This window comes from Sylvia atricapilla, chromosome 3 (genome assembly GCF_009819655.1).
Source record: "Sylvia atricapilla isolate bSylAtr1 chromosome 3, bSylAtr1.pri, whole genome shotgun sequence".
Taxonomy (NCBI): domain Eukaryota; kingdom Metazoa; phylum Chordata; class Aves; order Passeriformes; family Sylviidae; genus Sylvia; species Sylvia atricapilla.
In genome coordinates this window covers 72,424,962-72,444,730 of record NC_089142.1, presented here as the reverse complement: position 1 = coordinate 72,444,730, position 19,769 = coordinate 72,424,962, and positions in this window count along the sequence as shown.

Genomic DNA, 19,769 nt, shown 5'->3' with positions numbered 1-19,769 from the left:
AACACTTTTCTCTTTAGTGCAACAGAGGTGTGTTAAAACCCACCAGGATTTACACGCATGTGGGCCTATCTTAAGAAGCTCAGCTGTAAAAATAATTCTCATCACACATTACAAAGCTGACTGTGGTGTTAAACACAGCAGACATTTGGTTAAGTGTACTCCTGGACAGGACTGAGGAGTTGTTAAGCATGCTAAGAAACAGTTCTCTCATTCAAACAGAGGCCACCAAAATGGTTTTTGAATAAGAACTCACTGAGTTTTCTTTCCCCTTTCATCTTGTCAGGAAATCCCTGTGAACTTCCCTCCTCTCCATTTGCTTGCCTTCCCGTTTCTCTGCTGTCATTTACCAGCCGGGCTATTTTCTTCAAAGTACCCTCTAAATGTCACAACCACTGAACAACCACAGCAAATAATGGAAATGCCCTGGTAACCCTTCCCAGAGCACTTATATACCAACGCTGCATAATTTGACCTGCTCTCATTCTTGTTCCCGTTCTTGGGAACATATTTTACAGTAGTGGCAGAGGAAAGAGAGTGAGTTCAAAATTTTCTTCCCTTTTCTCTTGGTTCTCTTTTGATGTAAGACGAACTCTACAAACACGAAGCAGAAAAACCCTACAGCCCAAACCAGACTACCCTCAGAAAGAGTGTGCCAGATAATACAGTGTGATGAACATTTCCATTTTGAGTGCTGTTTTGCATGCTTCACCATGTACCCCTAATTATAAGAAAATTACTTAAAAGTCCTCAGGGACCTCTAAAAAGAATAATCCATAACAATAAAGGGCTTGGATATAGCAAAGATGTGCACATGTTTGAACACAGAGTTTCACCCTGGAGAGACATTCTGTGATACAGGATTTCAGGCAGAATTCCAACTCTTACTTAAGTTGTTAAAAATCATGAGTTTTTCAGAGAGCCATGAGAACTGCTCTTTTGCCGATTCTTTCTATGCATCAGAAGACACTTGCTGGAAAGGCCCATGCTAATAGGCATTTAACCATGATAAAATATGTTAAGATACTCTACTTGACTGATCTTGGGGTTTCTGTATAACTTCATTCAGTGAGTTCTCATCTCCCAAATGGCTTATTTCTATCTGTTTATTTTATCACTTTGAATTTCACACTATTTTGTACTAAAGGTGTGCCTGAAGCAGTGTCCTCAAACCAGATCTTACCCAAGATGAGAAAACAAATATTGAAGTCAGGACTTAAGCTTTGAAGATGATCTTATTGCAGCCTCAACCAGATCTCTGGATCTAATCTTAGGTCAGGGCTTTGGTCACTGCCCCCTTTCTCTTTTGCAGGGTCAGGGCAATAGTGAATGTATTGTCTTTCTCATTATAGTTTCCCCTCCTTCCCTCCAGGCCTTTCACTGTACATAATTTGTCTTCCCCTAAACAAGCCACAGGGACCTTATCTCCTGTCACCAGAGAGACACTTCAAACCTAATCTGAGTTACTCACTCTGTTTTACAGTCAGGAGTGAGCAGAGGTGTCCCCTTCAGCTCCCAGAGGTGATGGTTTAGCCACACACTTACCTGTTCACACGTAAGTTCCCCCTGAGCTGCTTCTCATCGGCACCAAATAAAACAGCAGCATTGAGTGCAACCAAGCCAAAGCCCAGGTTCTGAAGCCCTTCTTCGCTTCTCATCTCTCAGGTTTGTGATGAGGATGATCAGGGCATATGTGGTGCTTGGTTTGGCATGTTCCAAGTCAGTCTTGTGGCAGAGCACATTCCTGTTTGGAGTGTGACCTTGGGAATATTGTGTAACCTGTCCTCTGTGTCATTATTTCCCAAATTTAAACTCAAGTTTCTGCCTTGTTTGCTGAATTGCATGAGCAAATTAATCAACCTCTCAGAGAAACTCAGAGACTACAGTGACATAAATAGAGCTGATTAGGAAACTCTTCTCAAACTCTTCAACTTTATTGCACATCAAGATAAAACAATCTTTCAAAGGTTTTTTGGTGAATTGGTAATTGAAACAAATACATACGTACATAGAACAAACGTCATTTTGACAGTAAGTGTCTTCCTATGAGATGTGGATTCACATTCAAATTGCCATTGACTCCGGAGAGGGTCTTGAACCCAGGACTTCATTTTTCTGGACAACTTCAAAATTATGGTACATAATAAAAGCTGGTTGCATTAAGAAAAAAAAATCTGACTGGATCTGAACATAGTACGAATAGAGAGGAATGTGATTCATACGTGCGGATTTTAAATACGGACCAACACTTAGAAAGAAGGCAAAGCACGAGGGGGAAGAAAAAGAAAAATAAAGCAAACACAAAAAGGCCTGCATATCTATCGCCAAATGTGTCTTTTCCAAAGCATGTGGGAAAAAAGCATCATGGAGAGTGCAACACAGCAGGCTAGGTGTAGACTGAATGCATAAACCTGTCCTCAAAGCACTGAGGAGTGAGGTGTGAAACAGACAAATGTAAAGAAAGGAGAGCTATGTCAGCAGCAGCATCAAAACGTAGAGACTAACACAGCCTTGTTTAAGAGAAATTAGAGGCAGGGAGAGAGGGAGGGAGAAAGTGTTGATACACTATAAGATTATCACACATTTCTAAAGAGGTCTGAAAGAACTGACTTCCTGCTGGGAGGTTCCTCTCATACTGGTGTGAACAAGCATCACACTATCACCTGCAAAGGCTTTAACTGCAAGTGGTGACACTTCAGTATTCACAGCCTGCCTTAGAAAATCCAGGGGAAGCAAAAGAAAGATGAAAACCATGCAAGTCAAAAGGGTGTTGCTCCCATTGTTCTCCTTGCTGCTTGGTTAACTGGAATCCCTTTGAGCAACAGAGGGGTCACATCTGTCCAGATGTGCTGTGCCTGCATCAGAGGGCAGGGCACTGTGGAAGCAGCTGCACACAAACACCTTTCATGGTAACAGTACAATGAAATCACCCTTCTTGGCAGGACCAAGCTCTCACAAAGGCATGTTTTCAGCAGAATATAATATACCTGCAAGAACACCACAGGGGAGGATGACTATTACCCCATGATATGGCAGCACGGCGCCTGTTACAGGAAAGGCAGGACTGAAGCCACTCAGGACTGCCATGAACTTTATGGGCTCCTGAGACTGAGCTGCCAAAGATAAGAATGGGTGCACCTATCTCCAGTTAGGGCCTTGGCCATGAGCTCCTGCTGCTAGCAGCCCGCTGGCTTGAGGACTGAATGTACTGCTAAGTATGTGAAAACCTGAAGGTGAAGGAAGCCGCTTTGTGGCTGTGACAGAAGGGACCGTGAGATTCACAGTATAATAGCAGTGAACAGGTCGGGCACCAAAACCAGAGGGGTAAAGAAAATTAGCCCGAGTTCTTGACACCAGCTAAAGTAGATGGGGTCACTGTTAGGACTGTGCTGAACTCGAGGAAGATGTTAACCATGTCCCCGTGTTTTGCTGCGGGTGTTTCAATCCTTGTAGACAGCGCAACAGCTCACAGCCCTCCCAAAGAGAGCCTTGCCTTCCAAGGGGCACTCTGCTATCTCCAGCAGGGAGCAATGGGCTGCCACTCTGGCCCTGCTGTTGTACGGTGTAACCAGAAGCTGGAACAAGCAGGGCTGATCAAAATCCTTAATTTAGGTGATACGATACAAGCAACGAAGTCTGGTTTATTTTCCAGGAAGGGACGTGTGAGAGGGCTTCTTTAGGGGGTATGGGGAATACGCTCTCAGTGTAGGCTTACCTAGTTTTAATACTTGTTTCTGGTTTGAATAACCTCATTCATTTGAGGTTAAAAAAGACATAAGTAAGGATGAGAACTAACCTTGTCATCCACAGCCCTACAATATCCCACAGCCATTTCTGAAACAAAAAAGCAGTTCATGTTCTTGATTCTTCTTGAGACACAAGATGTTGTCTATAACCACCACAGAAAAACAATCAAGTAAACTTTTAATGTTTGACTTTTCTCTCTTATTAACCCCTCCCCAGCAGTCCCTTTCTCTTTTGAAACAGTGATATAATGTGTCTGGCAGACACTCACTAAAAGGCTGTTTGAGCTTGCCTCCCCTGTATTTGAAGAAAAAGTTATTTTCCTCCTTTTAATGAAAATTCACTCTTTTTGGTCCTCCCTTATTCATTTATTTTTGAGGCCTTCCACCTCTGTTAACTGTGGGAAAGGTTTCTCTTTGCCAGAGTACAGCATGCATTGTAAAAGTAATTCAATTTTACACCATAGCAATGACATGATCAAGGGAACTTTGAGCAGGCTTTGTGACCAAGAGCATTTAACAAGTATGTGAAAAGCTTCCAAAGAGCCCTCGTGAAAGAAAGAAAGGTTATAACAATAGGAGAGGCAGCTTGATAGTGGTAAATTAAGAGTCATAGGAGTGACTCTAATCAGGTTAAGCTTTAAAGAAAGAGAAGCACCTTTGTATCTCTTGGGTACAGGCCTGAGTGCATTAAGAACTGTTGAATTTGTGTTGGGAAGTACACAAATCCCTGTGGCACTCAGCACTTGCTCCTCCTTGCGCTGAAGAATTCGACTCTGCAAGGAGAAATGCTTTCAAGGCAAAATAAGTAAAACTGTAGAATTGGACGAAGCACCTCGGAAAAAAAAATTTGAGGGTTTGGGGGTTTTTAGTCAATATCTAGACCTCTTTAGGAGTTCTTATCTTTCATTTTGTTCCCTGTGGAAACCTTCTGGCAGTTCCAGTGCAAGCAAGGGGATAGTCTGTGCATAAAAATAATGATGAACAATTCACATGTTACTAGTTTTTAGGATCTGTGGAGCCTGAGCCAGATGCTGCCCTGAGCTAAACCCCACTGAAGTGAATCATGCAAGTGACAAATATTTATACATACCATGTGTATTCATATGCACATTGGGTGCAATGGTTCTGGGCATATCATTAAAACTTTGGTTGATAGAGAATATGTATAACAGAGAGGTACACATTAGTGGAGAGTCCAGCTATCTAAATAAATAACACAGCTAAACACAGACCATCATGTTGTGAGAGCTAGTTTTGTTGTTTCTTACATACGGCTAATTCAACAACTTTTATCTATCTGTTACTGTGAAAAATGCTCAGAATTTATTTTGCCCAGGGAAAAGGTTGTAACTTATCTTTGTTTTCTAAAAAAAAAAATGAAAAAGTTGGGGCTGCCTCAATTTTGCAATCGACAGGGACACCTACAGGAAGACAAAATTAACACATTGGCATATTGGGTGTTTTCGGCTTTATTTGTTCACAGCTTGAGCCTATTACCTAATAGAGACACAAGAAAATGGCCCATCTGTTTGCAGTGGGCAAATGTGTGAGTAGTACTCTCTGGGGCTGCGTGGGAGAAGGGCTGCTTTTCAAGGACGTATTTACTTTACTCTCTGTTTTCTCAACGGTGTATATAACTCAATACTAAAAGGCTAATTTGTTTAAGGAAACCAAACCTGACTTCTTCAGTTAATTGCTTACAGAAAAGCCGTAGGTATTGCTTGGATTCTGTGTGCTTTGCTGAGTGCACTGGAGTGGCCTCTGCGATGCGGCCAGCGAGGATGCCTAAAAGGCAGCTCGATGGCAGCAAAGCACTCATTGTTCCTGTCCTGCTGCTCTGCTGGGGCTGCAGCTCTTGGAAAAGATCGGAGATGTGTGAGGAATGGGAGAGAGATGAAAGTCTGTCTATCAAGGAATAGGGATGAGGCAGCTGGGAGGGAGAGTCTGCTCAGGGGCACGTGGGATTTGGGATATGATTAATGCTTTGGTGAAATGCTAAGGAGAACAGGATCTGGCAACTGAGAGGAAATGCCTATGTGTTCTCTTGCAACCAGCCTGGAGCCGGAATAAGAGCCTATGCTCATGCCAAAGTGAATCCAAGCATTTGCATGTACATGAGTGGAAACAGGCTGTAATAGAAAACATGGAATCTGGAGAACCACATCCTGCTGGGCCCGTTCCTCCAGTGGGAACTGGGTCTGCTTTGCAGCTCTCTTTATCAAAGAGAGACAGAAGAGAGTTTTGGTAAACAGCAACACTGTCTCCAAACAATGTCAGCAGTTATTGTATCTTCTCCCCAGCATCTTCACCACTCAAGCTTTTAAAACATTTTTTAAAACTTCTCCAGTCAAAACTGCCGATGCCAGAGGTAGCCTTAACTTCTCTCCAGCCTGCAGGGGCAGAACTGCTTGAAGGTATTAGCTATGCTAAGCCTCTTAAATAACTATTAAACACATAAAACTCTTAAATGCACGCAAATCCTGTGTAGCAAATGGCAAACAATAAGGAAAAGCTGATCAACCATTATACAGCAATTTAATCTATGCAATTTGCATAATTTTGCCCAACAGAAGGGGGCTATGGCAGAATTGCTTTTTGAAGAAAAGCAGAAATGCTGTACCAACCAGGTAAACAATCAGGAATGAGGATTTTGCAAGTTCTTGGCATATAGACAAAGGGAGTGTGATATAATTGCAAGGGATGTGATGCTGATGAACTCGAAGAGACAAAAGACAAGTTGAGGGCATGAAAATAAGTCATCTTGCAATCAAATTAGGGAATTTAGAACAAAGGTTGAACATGTACCTTTATCTCAGTCCCTCTGTATCATTGCTGTAGACTTAGCTGTTGGCACCCTGTACCTGAGCTATAGAACTCATAACTCCCACAAACTGCAGGTACCTGCAACACTTGTGTGTGTGCAGCTTATTCATGTTTGCAGAGATCAAAGACTGGTGACTTCCAGACATTCTGCTTTACTGATGGCCACAAGGCAAATGAGCCACCAGTACCAGGGCTCAGGGCCACCTCATAATATAGTCCATTGCCTCCTCTGGGGCTCCTACAGAAACTGTTTTCTCTGGTTTACAGTCTGCAAGGTGCGTTTATATTTCTGGCAATATGCCTAGCACACTGTGGACTCCATAACGCTGATCTAAACTCACATGTTTAGTATGCAGATATTTCAGTGACAGGAGCTGTGCAACTTACTTGGAAGTAAATAACTGGAGACTGCATGTCACTGCAAAGCCGCCTGCTTAGGGTCAGTCCCTGCACCCCATGAATTTACACCATGAGCTCATTAACAACTTAGTGTTGGCCTGCAAAGCAGCCCTTATTTTTTTTTTTTTCCAGGAATATCCACTATTATATTCCCAGCAATCTGGTGGCAATCAATGCCTTGCTGATAAACTGGAAATCTTCACCTTCTTCTATCCTCACCTCTCAAATGACCCATGAAAGAGTCTTGGAGATCAAAGAAATCCTCTTCCATCCTTATCCTTTGGACAGAAAAACTGATGGGATTTAGCACCCATGTGGGAATATGAGCATTGGTAACTGGGGAGTGGCAGGGCTGAAAAATGATTGGGGGAGGTGGTGATGGAAGAGCCCAGAAGATGAATTACCTGGGGAGGAGGCGCATACTGAATTGTGGTCTTCATAGCAAGTGTGAGAGGACGAGAGAGAAATTACTTCCTCTGCCCCAAATAAAGATCAAGGAGTATTTGCATTCCAAGGGGTTGGGTTGTGCACATACCTCTTTGTCCCCCTTCTTTTAACTGGAAATCTGCACTAATTAATCGCTCTGCAAATTCTGCTTCTGCACATCATATAACTGAAGGGCTTGCTTGTTTCTCCAGTATTGACTACATGTGTTCCTTCCCCTTGCATTCTGCTCTCCAAAGCCAAATGAAAAGTATAAAGGAATTAGGTGAGAAAATTAGGGGATTCTATAAGATTTTTCAAAAGATCCTTCAGTTCTGATATGTTAAAGTATTCGCCTATGTGCTACAGACAACCAAACAAAATGTCCAGTAAGACTTATCCATTGTTATTCCTATTTTTTTTCCCAACAATTTTAGGGTTTATCTTGAATTCACTTGTAAACTCAGCAACTTGTGGTCTTTTCACAGTACCTTAGGCAGACTGAAGTGGAACTGATGAATAATCAGTGATGCAACAGCTGTTATCCAGAGATAACAGAGGACTTCAGGCTGCAGATGTGCATGAGGTCAAGGGAGACAATGTTGTGCATGAAAAAGTCATACAATGGAGTTCTGTGTATTTTCTTCAGATTTCAAGAACAAAGAAGCAACGACCTTTTGTCTGCTGCTGTCATTCCCTGCTTCACCATTAAGGTAGTTTTCTTTTCTTTTTTTCCTTAATGGGAGGTATTTTGAAATAGAGCCCTGTCAATCATGCCTTGAAAAAGATGAGCCCGTCCCTGAGCAGAAGCCTTTTAAAAAGTTTAAAAATACTGAATGTCGAAACATGTGGCAGTAAGGTTAACACAGGGCTTTGGATACATGTGATTTGAATATATTTATTTCAAAGTCAGGTTCTTTTTTAATCACAAAATATGTCAAGCTTTAAAGGAGAAATGAAAAATCAAAGAAAACAAGACTAGTGTTCAGTGTAGATCTTTCCAACAGTGCCTAGCCTCCAACAGTGGTCAGGGGAACTGCGTAAGAACAGGGCTAGCAAAGGGAGACAGTTCTTCCTATGTGTCCTCCCGATACCTGGCATTCTGTGATTTAAGAATTTCTGAGTTCATGTTGTATCCATATCTTCATGTTGAATAGCACTGATAGACCATTCTTATCTAGCTTTGTTTCTTCGTGTTTATAATTGATACTCTACAGGAAGAGATAACATTCTCTGTTTGTTTTGACCTTGCTGTCCCATTGTTTCAGGCGAACTCCGTTAGTATTTTTACTGTGAGAAGTGGTGAAAAAACTTTTCCCTTGTCGCCTATGCCTGTCGCAGTGTTTCATGCCACCGCTGCTGCTCAGTTAGAGTCCGTGTGCTATCTCAAAAATCACCTCGGCTTTCAAGCATCTTCGTGCAGTGTTTGACGCGGCTTCCAGCGCGGCTGTGCCGGGAGGCGCGGGGCTGTGCCCTCGTCCTGCGGAACGTGCCGGGCTCGCCCGAGCCACGAGCAGCTCCCGGCCTCTCCTGCAGAAGTCAGTGCCAAAGGCCCGAAACTGCGCCGTGCCAGGTGGAAGCACGCGAGGACAAATCCGTGTAACGCTGTGCCACGGGGACAGCTTGCCAGGAAAGCCAGCGCACGTCGCCCGAGGCTGGGCATAAACCTCTGCCTTCCTCTTGTCGGGAAGGAGCGCAGCTGCGAGTTCAGGAGCCCCGGAGCAGAGCCGTGCGCCAGCTGTGTGCCAGCTGCGTGCCCCGGGCCGGGCGTGCTGCCGCCTGCGAGCACCGCAGCCCGAACCTCTCCCTGGAGCTGGCCGCAGGCTGCGCCACGCGTTTGGCTGCCAGCCCCTGTCCCACATCCCCACCGCCCTGCCGTGGGGCAATTATTTATTTCTCACCTGAGAGCCTTAATGAAGTAATTACGTTCTAACTGATGAGGTTTTTTTGGTTTTGTTTTGGTTTTTTTTTAAGGAAAGTGTGTGCTCATGGATCATCTCCCCAGGTAGGCAGGGGCGCACTCATCCTCTATGGAGCATCCAGCATATGGAAGAGTCAGGGCTGTGCTGGGCTTAGCTGAGAAATGTGATTGAGAGCACACAGCAGCTATGTTTCCTCAGCCCAGTTTATTTTTCATGGTTTCTATCCCCAACAGAGGACAATGGCTTCTGTTGCTCTTACAATCCATGGGAAGCCAGTGTTTGACAGTACACTCCCAACACTTCAGTTTTGTTTTTCTGCTTGCGTTTAATTTTACCGTCCTTAGGATTTCAGTTCTTTTTTTGTTGTTGTTGTTTTGTTTTTTTTAATTGCTTTCTCCCCTCCTCCACTCTTCATTCTTTTGGTATAGGACTGCCACTCACCAGCTGTTCACAATTCCTTTACCCCTTCTGTTTTCAGTACCACACTACCACGACAGACTCAAAGGACATTTTATTCCTTGCAGGAGGCTTCCCACGCCCACTGGATATATTTAATAAAATTACTTTTCTCTCTCTTTCCTACTTTGGAGAGCAGTTAATATATACGTACTTCTCACAAAATTCAGATTGACCAATCTATCATCCTCAAACTGCCTAAGATTTCTCAAATGGTTTTAGATCCTAGAATTACTTATTTTCCTCTTTTCTTGCTAGAACAAGCTTGTCCATGGGGTACTCAGAAAGTACTTTTCATCAAAATTTTGCTCATTGCCTCATAAATCTGATGTCTAATTCCCTGCTCTTTCAATTTGGCTTTGTGTAATAGGATTTTTTTTTTCCTAGGCTGAAATTTGCCCAAAAATCAGCACATTCACACATATCAGCAACTGGTACCAAAAGAGGAAAACTGGGATGACATCGTGAAGCAATCAGTTACAGCAGAGTTGTGTGCTGAAGGAAGGAGGAGAGCTATCACTGGGCAATGTGCAGAGCATGGCAACTCCCACTGTTGCTAATGGGAGAAGAGGCTGCTGAACTCCTCTCAGGAATGCAGTTTCAATTTCTAATTGAGTTATTTGTTCACTTGTTAAAGAGCTCATCTCTTAGGGCAGTGACTCTCAAAGACAATTACAGTGGCTGCATTCAGTCACCAGGGAATTCATTGCAGCCACAAGACAAGGACTTTCTCTGATTGTTCAGTTGTTTTGATTTTAGCCATCAAAACTGTGGCCACCATCAATTTATTGTGATCACATGTCACAGATGCTTGTCTGGGAGTTGCTGGTTAGTCCCTCTCTCCCTTTTAGGCTCTTGGAGCAGGAGTGCCCAAGGTGCAGTTTAATGGACCACATCAACCCCTCTGCAAAGCTGTTCTAACACACATCATGTGAGTTCTCTCCCACACTGGCATTCTTGTGTCTCTCCTGCTTTGAGATGGAGCATGCAGGGTGCTCCATGGCTCCAGAGGAAACAGGGACCCATCACACTGAGAGATCATGTTTGCTCTCCGAGCAGGTGTCTGTCAGTCTCCACTCACAAAGTGACCAGTGCTGCCTTCTGTCTAGGTTCCCTGTCCCTGGTTTGCATGTTCCAGGTGCATCCTTTGCATGTGAAGCAACTTCACAGGCATCAAAACAACCCCAAAGCCTGTTTTTCTAAGGAAGCATCCATGCCAGACTGTGTGCAAAAAAGACCCTAATCCAAGGGTCTCTCACAACCAGATTGACTCAGGCCTAATCCTCTGAAAAAAAAATCCTACTGATGAGATGGCTTCTCTTTCATTGCTGGTGGACAGCAACAAAATTAAACACTTCAAACAAACTTATTTTCCGAAGGCAAAATTGCAAAACTTCACAAAAAGGATGCATATTATTATTTTTATTCATTTTACTACTTTCTTGTTTTTTCCATTCATCCTTATCCAGCCTCTGAAGGAGCAAGCCTCCTGAGGAGTCAGCGCACAAGGAGAATCAGGAGCATGCTTCTGTGATAGAAGCTGAAGGGCAACATCTTCCCTGTTTTATTGCATAATGTACTATACTGTTCCCTTACCATAACTGTTCCTAACATTAAACAGTTTTCTTTCCTGTAAATGTTCAGCTTTGTATTATTTTTTTTATTTACCACCACAACATCAAACCCTCTGTTTTAACAGCTTCTGCCTAAAGCATTATATGCTTCCTCTACAGAAGCATCTCCTAATATGGCTTAACAAAGGATTTGCATGTGGTTCAAGACCTTCAAAAATAACTCAAAAGAGCAAAAGAAACTCAAGAACTTTGTCTTTAAGGAAAAACATTGACTATGGACAAATATTAGTACTATCCTAACAGTGAGATAAGAAGGTATTGATTTGCTACTATATGAGAACTGCTTGCAAAAGGAAAACGGGACCCCTGAAATTCCTGAGACATGACCAAGCAGTCAGTTGGAAACACTTCTCACAAAAACTGCAGCCCAGGTGAAGTGAGGCATCCAGGAAAGGCTGCAGCTGACTTGACTAAATGCTGATGAAGAAAAGTCAACAACAAGCTGGGTAGGCCAGAAACAGCAGTAGGAAATAGACTCTGCTTCTAGGTTTGGGGCTCTTCACAGGGGTAAGCTGGATGAGACTCCATGTGAAGAGCTGGAGGCTCAGGACCAGTGGAGCTTGGATAAGGAGATGCCAAAGGCTGGCATCTGAATCACTGTGTTTTAGCAGAAGAGTTTGGTCTTTCTGACCTTGTGAATCCTTTCAGTGTTTGGGCAGACAGGCCAGGTGCATGTGCATGACCTGTATAGGACATGTGCAGGGGGCAGGATGTTGCTGATTGAACCTCAGTTTGTCCTCTCCATGAATGCTGGGGAGTCTCCAGGGTGGGTGGGGGGAAGATACCCAGGTCTGCAGCATCTGCAGTGGCTAGTAGAGGTTACTGTCCTGCCTGTGGGTTGTGAAATGCTCACAGTACACCTGAGCAAGGCTTCTGAGAGAGAGAGGTGCTGCATTTGTGGCAGATGCCCTTGTTTGCTAGTGATGAAGGAGCATGCTGCCAGCACCAGGCTGCTGTGCCTGTCTCCAGCTGCTGACAGAGCCCCTATTCTGCTGCCTCTGGTTCCTCTCAGGTAGGTGGTACATGTCTGCAAAACACTCAAGTGGCTTAAGGCCCTCAAAGTCTCACTTGCTCCTCCTTGATGCATAGAGGCTGAGCTCAAAAGATCCGGGAAGTTACCTGTGGCCAGATGGGATTTTGTGCCCAGACCCTCCCCAGGGATAAGGAAGGCAGCCTTTCCTTCTCCTTTACTCTCTCAAGCAAAACAAAAAGCAGGGATTACTCTTTTTTAAGGGTCATTTCTGTTAAGACAGCCAGCCCATTTGTGTCTGGCACTGTAAATAAGGCTAAGGAAATTTAGAACCTTCTAAAATGAGGCAGCAGCTAAGCATATGTTTTGGAATTTTTTTTATTTTTTTTTTCCCAAATAATTACTCTGTTTTTCATTTTTTGATAAAGGAGCCAGTTTTCTCTAAGTCAAAATCTCTTTCAGTTCATACTCCTCTCCCACCCCAAACAGAATGTAATAAAATGAAGCTGGGTCAAAATACTTTTGTGATGCTTCCTAAAATGCCATTAAGAACCCATGCCTTCTATGGCAGGTCACTTTTGAGGCTGAAATGTATATCTGTTTAGTGGGATGCTGTGGGCTAGCATGCGATGGTGGGTGCATCCCAGACCACAGAACTGCAGCTTCAGAATCTTCAGCTAAGCAAGTCCACCTTTATACAGAGCAGCTTCTGCTTTCAGCAGTGAAGGCTGCTTACATACTGTGAAACTGCTGAAGGAAACCCAAATCCTAGAAGGTTTTTTCCCTAATAATACTTCAGTTCAAAAGTGGACCAAGTCAACAGCAGCATAAGGGCACAGAGCAATAGCATGTGAATGCAATACAGGGCGTTCTCAGCTATTACATGATCTCCTCTCTTTCAGAAAGGATAAAGGTTTGTAGCATTTTAAGCCCAAATCTGATTTTACTTGATCTGTTTTATCTTGAATTTATTGTTTTGCACCTATTTCTAGCACATCTACAACACGCTCATTAGAATAGACAGCTGTGCTGGAAAAACCAATGTGCAAAGTAACTGAGTATGCTGGCTAACACCAGGCATAACAGAGAGGCATGGCAGCTTGTTTCTGAGCTTATCCTAAATCCTTTGCTCTCCCAGAAGTGCCAAGGGCTTGTGGTCAAAGCTGGGCTTCTTCCAGGTGAGGAGGGCACTGGGCTGTGGGGCCAGCTCTGCCAGTTCCCCAGGGTTCATCTGCACAAGCAGAAGGGCTGCAGCAAGGCTGCCCTTTCACACGGGGGAGGGAGCTGGGGGGTGCAGCCTCAGTGCTTGTCAATCCATAGCTGAGCGACAATATTTTATGCTTCTCTGGCAGATTTGATATGATCAGCTTTGTTTTCAAGTACTGCTGCGGAGATTTGTCATCAACTTCTTCATTGCATCGTCACTCTGTCCTCCTCCCCTCCCTGCCCTCTGCCCCCTTATTGGTGCCCCTCCACCTTCCCCCTGCTCAATTGCACTCAACAAGACATTCTGAATTTTCCATATCTTTTTTTTTTTTTTTTCTTTTCCCCCTCTTTTGTCTTCTGGTAACAGCGTTTGGCATTTCCCGGACAGCCCGTACTCCATAAGGCCTCAGTGTCTGAATACGAGGACGGCTTGAACGTTGCCTGCTGAGACTGAAGAAGAACTTGAGTTAAAATAATCCTCTCTTTTGTTCCGCTTGGGTTGCTTTTTGTTTGCCTGACAGATGTTCGGCCCCTGTGCGTGTGCAAGGAGCGGCTCCTCCGCCGGGCCCTCTGATCCGCCAGCTTATTGATTTCTGCCTATCTGTGCGGCTTGTCTCCAGCCCTTACAGATGCGAGGGCTGGGGCGGTAGCCCCTCTCCTTCCCACACAAATAGGGCAATCCTCTATTGTCAGGGGGCCAGTGGAGGAGAGCGAGCCTCACTCCCTCTTGAGCCATTGTGACAAATTCGGGTGGGTTTTGGGGGGCAGAGGGGAGATAGGCGTGAAGCAGCAATGCTGCGTTCTGCCAGCTTGTGACGCTACTGCACAGGTGCCCGAGTGAACGGGAAGGAAGCAGCTGCAGGCAGGGAGGCCTCAGAGCTTTGCGCTGTGCCTCTGTGTTATCTCAAGTTCATATTTCACTCATTTTACTGGGGAACGTAAGGATCAAAGTTGTGGCTGGGGAGAACCTTGAAAACCACAGTTTTGCTCTGCTCCTCCTAAATAGCATTGCTGTCCACTGCTCTGACTTTCATTGACTGGACTAACCATGAAGTCACTACATGCAAGACTTCCATCTTGCAGTAAACCACATGTAATACTTTCCTTCTATCTTGCTTTTTCTCGTTTGTGTTGTTTTGGCTTGATTTTCTGCCTCCTGAGAAGTGTGTCAGGGTGCTCTGCAAGAGAAGCACCCTGCAGACCTGCATCCACATTTTGGCATACAGTTGCAGGCTCACTTTGCTGCTGACAGCAGCTTGGCTTTTGTTTAACCCTTGACATAAGTCTGCAGAGGTCTGACCTGTCACCGGCTCTAGCGCTCTGGATGGAGTGTGGAAAAGGAGGCAGTTGTTGTGCAGCACTCAGCTGTCTCCCCTCATTAAGCCCACATCCCTGGAAACACAGTCCTTGTGCGTGCCGCCCACCACATCCCTGCCACAGCAGACCTTCACTGGTGTCTGTGATTCACTAGTGTGCAGGATGCACTCCCAGGGGACACCCTTTTCTCTGGGGCTGGGACAAAGACCATAAGAGCAGCTCCAGGGTGTGTATCTCCCATCCTGCCAACCTTTTGCACCTACAATGAGCTTGCTGTCTGCAGAGCACCTTTTCTGCTCTGTGCCAAGTTGCTCTGCCTTGTCTTCCCTCTCTCTGAAGCACATCGTTTGTTGCTGTGCATATCGGAATTTCCAAAACTATGACTGTGGTGGGCAGGAACGGCACATTCTTTGGCTTCACTGATCCCACCAGGCACTAGGTAATCATTTATTGCCACAGTAGCTGGGCACTAGTTTATTGAAAACTACTTAGTTATGTGTTAATGACCTGCTGCTTGACAGAATACTTTACCCCACAGAAACAAATACAGACACGTTAAGTGTTGCTTTTTTGCTCACCAGGGTTGGGGTAGCTCAGTTTGGACTTGTTAAGGCAAAATTCCCACATTGACATGTTGTGGTCTGTTGGATCTTACTGAGAGGCTGTCAAGAGCTGGCAGAGGTACTTCACATGGTGTCAAGTGATTTATACTAACATGAAAAGCAGGCAGAGAATTTTCAGCCTGTGGTGGCCTGCACTGCAGCTCCAGCTATGTTATGGTTACTGGATCTGAGACTGAAACCACAGTATGGAACCTCAGTCCGTGGTGGATGCTTCTCACCAACAGCTTACTGGGACAGGGCTCAGTCAGAGCTGATGGCAAAGGAGGAGGCTCTGTGTAATATCTCTTTGAATAACGACTAGCAGTAGGCTGGGAAGAGAGACTTGGACAGCATATATGGGGCAGAACAGATGTCCTACAGTCACACAAGCCCCTGCTGCCCACAACCCTCTCAGTGTACTACAGCATCACAGGGGTCCCCTTCACTCTCATGAGTAACAGGAACAAAGTGTCCTCTCAGCATCAGGTCAGGTCTTGAGATTTCCTTTGATGATCTGTGTGTCATGCAGTCCAAGAGTGATGTGTTTATGGGTCTTTAATTTAGGGAAAATAACTTAGACAAGCCACAGTGACTTCTGTAGCTAGCAACTTTCATTACCCTGTTAGTCTCGGATCCTCCTTCACACATATGTAAAAATAAGGCAAAGCGGCTCATTTGGAAATAAGAGCTTTGTAAAATGCTCTCTGGTTTGACAAGCAGGACCTTGCCGTGTTTGTGGGACCTTCTATTTGATATCTCTTTCAGTGTCAACAGGAGAGGACTATAACCACTGGGAACCGCTCAATGCACACTCTGCAAAGGAGATTTTGTCTTGAGAGCATCACCCAAACACTCCACTGATTGGATTGTGTGCTACTGACATTTAAGGTGTTGGGCTCAGTGTGCTGAAAACAAGTGAGATCCTGTCTGTAGTGAGCTGTAGGGATGACCAGACTCCTAGCTCAAACCAGGAGGGACAGCAGGTGACGTAGGTATTGGTACCCAAGGGAGGATGAAGAGACAAAATTCCAAAATCCATATCCCTTGATTGTCTGCAGGGACGACACCTGCAAGTCAGGGTGTGAAGTGATAAAATTTTCCTCTGGCTTTCAGGAAGGAAGTGCCTTGTGGGTGTAGGTGGATCAGCGAATACAGCCCCGTGTACCAGTTGGTATCTGTAGGACAAGGTAATGCACTGCCTGGCACAAGTGATTTTATACACATGCATTTTTGCAAAGGCCATGCTGTAACTCTCTGTGGGCTCTGTTGGACCAGTAATACAGTGGGAGTTATGCACAGCTGTTGTATTTCATAGATGGTACCTGAAACCCAGGCTGTGCCCATACTGAGTGTTGGAAAGCGAAAGATCAGTATTTGGATTAATTCCTTTCACTTCTTTCTGCTTTACTCTCACCACCCTTCCGCTTGCTCCACAGCCTGTGGGTGATGTTGTTGTTTGCAGGGCTGTTTGTGAGCTATTCTGTGACTTTTCTCTAATAGCAGTTCTTTGAAATTCTGCTGCTCCTGTAATGGGGGTTGAGCGCAGTTGCGTCACTGTTGTGATGGTCTGTCAAGCCATCTAATTGGTTTGTCTCATTAAAACTTACAATTGGCGTTTACAAGGCAGCAGTCCTGTAGTCCAACACTGTAGCTGGAGCCACGCTGGCTGACCAAGCACTTGCACATGGGTTTTGGAATGTGGATGGAAAACTGTGTCTCTCGTGAACTCATCCCACAGCTCCTAAGATAAAGCTTGAATGTATCAGACCACCTCTGACTTCACCTTCTCTGTAGTGAGACTAACTGGAGGAACTCACTTAAAATCAACAAACAGGTGGCTTTTAATCTCCAGTTCAGAGCCAAGACTGTTGGGATCTCAAATGGGGCACTCAAGGGCCATCCATTAGCTGCTGTTGGATAGCTTGACCTGTTGCATGTTGTTTTGTTGGCAAGAGTGTGAGGAGGAAATGGTGCAAGAAAGGGGCAGATTTGTCTAGCCTCTGATAGAAACTAAATTCTTGGAATAGTTCCAAAATGCATTTTGGCTTTGAATGGGAACATTTGTGAAAACAACCATCTACCTATGCAGGTCAAAATATTACTTAAAACAGAGCAAGTGAATTATCTTATGAGAAGTCTATTTTTTATTTTATATTTAATCTGAGCCAACTAGTCAAAAGACCTAAACTTACTTCAGGAGGCTGATTCATTGTCCTTTTTAAATTGCAACGATGACTTCTGGCAGCCTAGTTAAATTTATATGAGAGCACAAACTGAAGTTCAGAGCTCTAGGTTTGTGTAGAAAATGAGTATCAGTGTAGCTTTTCTGCTAACACTGGGCTTAAACTAAGCACTGGGCTTAAACAAAACCACCAGAACCTCCTGTTAAATGTTTGTCCAGGAATTTTCTGGGTTAAATTAGGCATGTGAATGCCAGCATACAGATACTGCTTTGGCCACTGTAACTCCCCAGCTCTTCAGGGAAGAGTATCTTGTCTATTTGGTGCTTCACTGTGTCTGATGGAGAATGCCCCTTTGACAGAGAAGCATCTTAACAGAGGTGAAGGGCACCACAGCCACTGACTTTAAAGGCTGTAGAGCCAAACAAAATACATTGAGTGGTTTAGATGTAACAGCCTGCACTGAATCAAGAGTCTCTCTATTCAAAGCTGTAAGCGCAACAGCTCTGCACTGAGGGCCTGGAGAAACAAGGGGGAAACAAGGTCCTCTGGTTCCTGTGGAAATGCTTTTGTCTGCAACTGAGCTGTGTACCAGCTGAAAACACTTTGCATCACCCTTTTAAATATTTTCACTTCAAATTTTGTGGGTTAGAACAGGGTAAGCACTTCCCTTGGCTTTTGAGAAAAGCCATAAAACCCTAGACTTTGTGACTTATTTTAAATCAGAGAATGAAAACACATTGCATGGCCCTTCCAAAGACAAATTATCTTTAATTTTTCAAAATCCCATCTAATTGTCATTAATCAAGCCATCCCCTGTGCTAATAAGATGAAGGCAGGGAAAGGAATGCCATTCCAGCTCAGGCAGCTGTTGTGCATGTCAACCAGTTTCAAAACGCTTGGCAAAAGTTGTAAATGCAGTTCTGATGAGATCGGCTTGTCTGCAACTAGCAAACACATACCAGCCGCACCAAAATGTTTGTTTGCCGTGGGACTAAGTGGAGATCCTGTTAACCGTCCTGCACTCAAGGGTATGTGTCAAGAAAAGTTCAGATCAAGCACAAGGCAGTGACACTGGAATGCAGCTTTCTCCAGAACAATCACTTACATAAACCCTGAAAAACCCTCTACCCCAATTCGTGGTTTTTGTTGTGTGTGGGGCATTTGCCCATCAGGGCTCTTGACTTTCTGATATCCCAGTGCACAAGGTTCTCTTCAAAGGCTGCATAAGCAAGCTACAAACAGAAGTGTGTTTCCTACTGGGATGTTTGAGGATGGGCTCCTGGGAGGGGACCAACTTCCAAGGCATTCTACAGCATCTCTCACCTACCAGGCACCCCCAGCTGGTTATGCCTCCATCAGCTGCCCAGGTGGAGAGGAGGTGCTCTGCTGAGCCACCCAGGGGCTCCAGTGTGGGAGAGTAGCCTTGAAAGAGCAATGACCAGCTTGATCATCCGCCCAGCCTCACTGCCAAGCTCATCACAGCCATTTCCACAAAGGCTGGTTAAACGGAGGACTGGTCCAGAGGGGCTGCAGCCCTGTTCAGCTATAAGACACCTCTGTGGGCCAGGCACTGTGGGTGTCACATCCCCACACCTGGGTCAGCACCTAGGTGAATCAGCACATTGGTGACTTCTTGTAGAACCATCAAGGAGGTCACCAAACCAGTGTAGGTGCAGAAAGCTAAGCAATAGAAATACCTACGTTTCAGAGAAGCTGAGTCTCAGGAAAGCCAACAGCATGTACCTCAGCTGTGAAGTAACACCACAATGTAGCACCACAAACTTCGACACCTTGTTCCTTTTCCTCAGCACAAAAGGGAATCCTGTTTTTTAACTTTCCTTTTATGGTTCTTTGAGCTTAAGTACAAAGGACTGGTTAAATTTCTGGTACCGTGACTACTCTCTTGCCAGTAGCCCTTTAATCTGTGTCTTGTGCCAAAGAATATTAATTATTGTAGGCTACAGTGAAGTCCATCCCTACCCCCACTTGAGCCTCTGAAATGCACAGTGAAGTTGAACTTTGCCAGCAACTGTTAGGAAAGGGGCCAAGAACAGCCTAACAGGAAAGATACTCAGGATTTTTTGTTTGTTT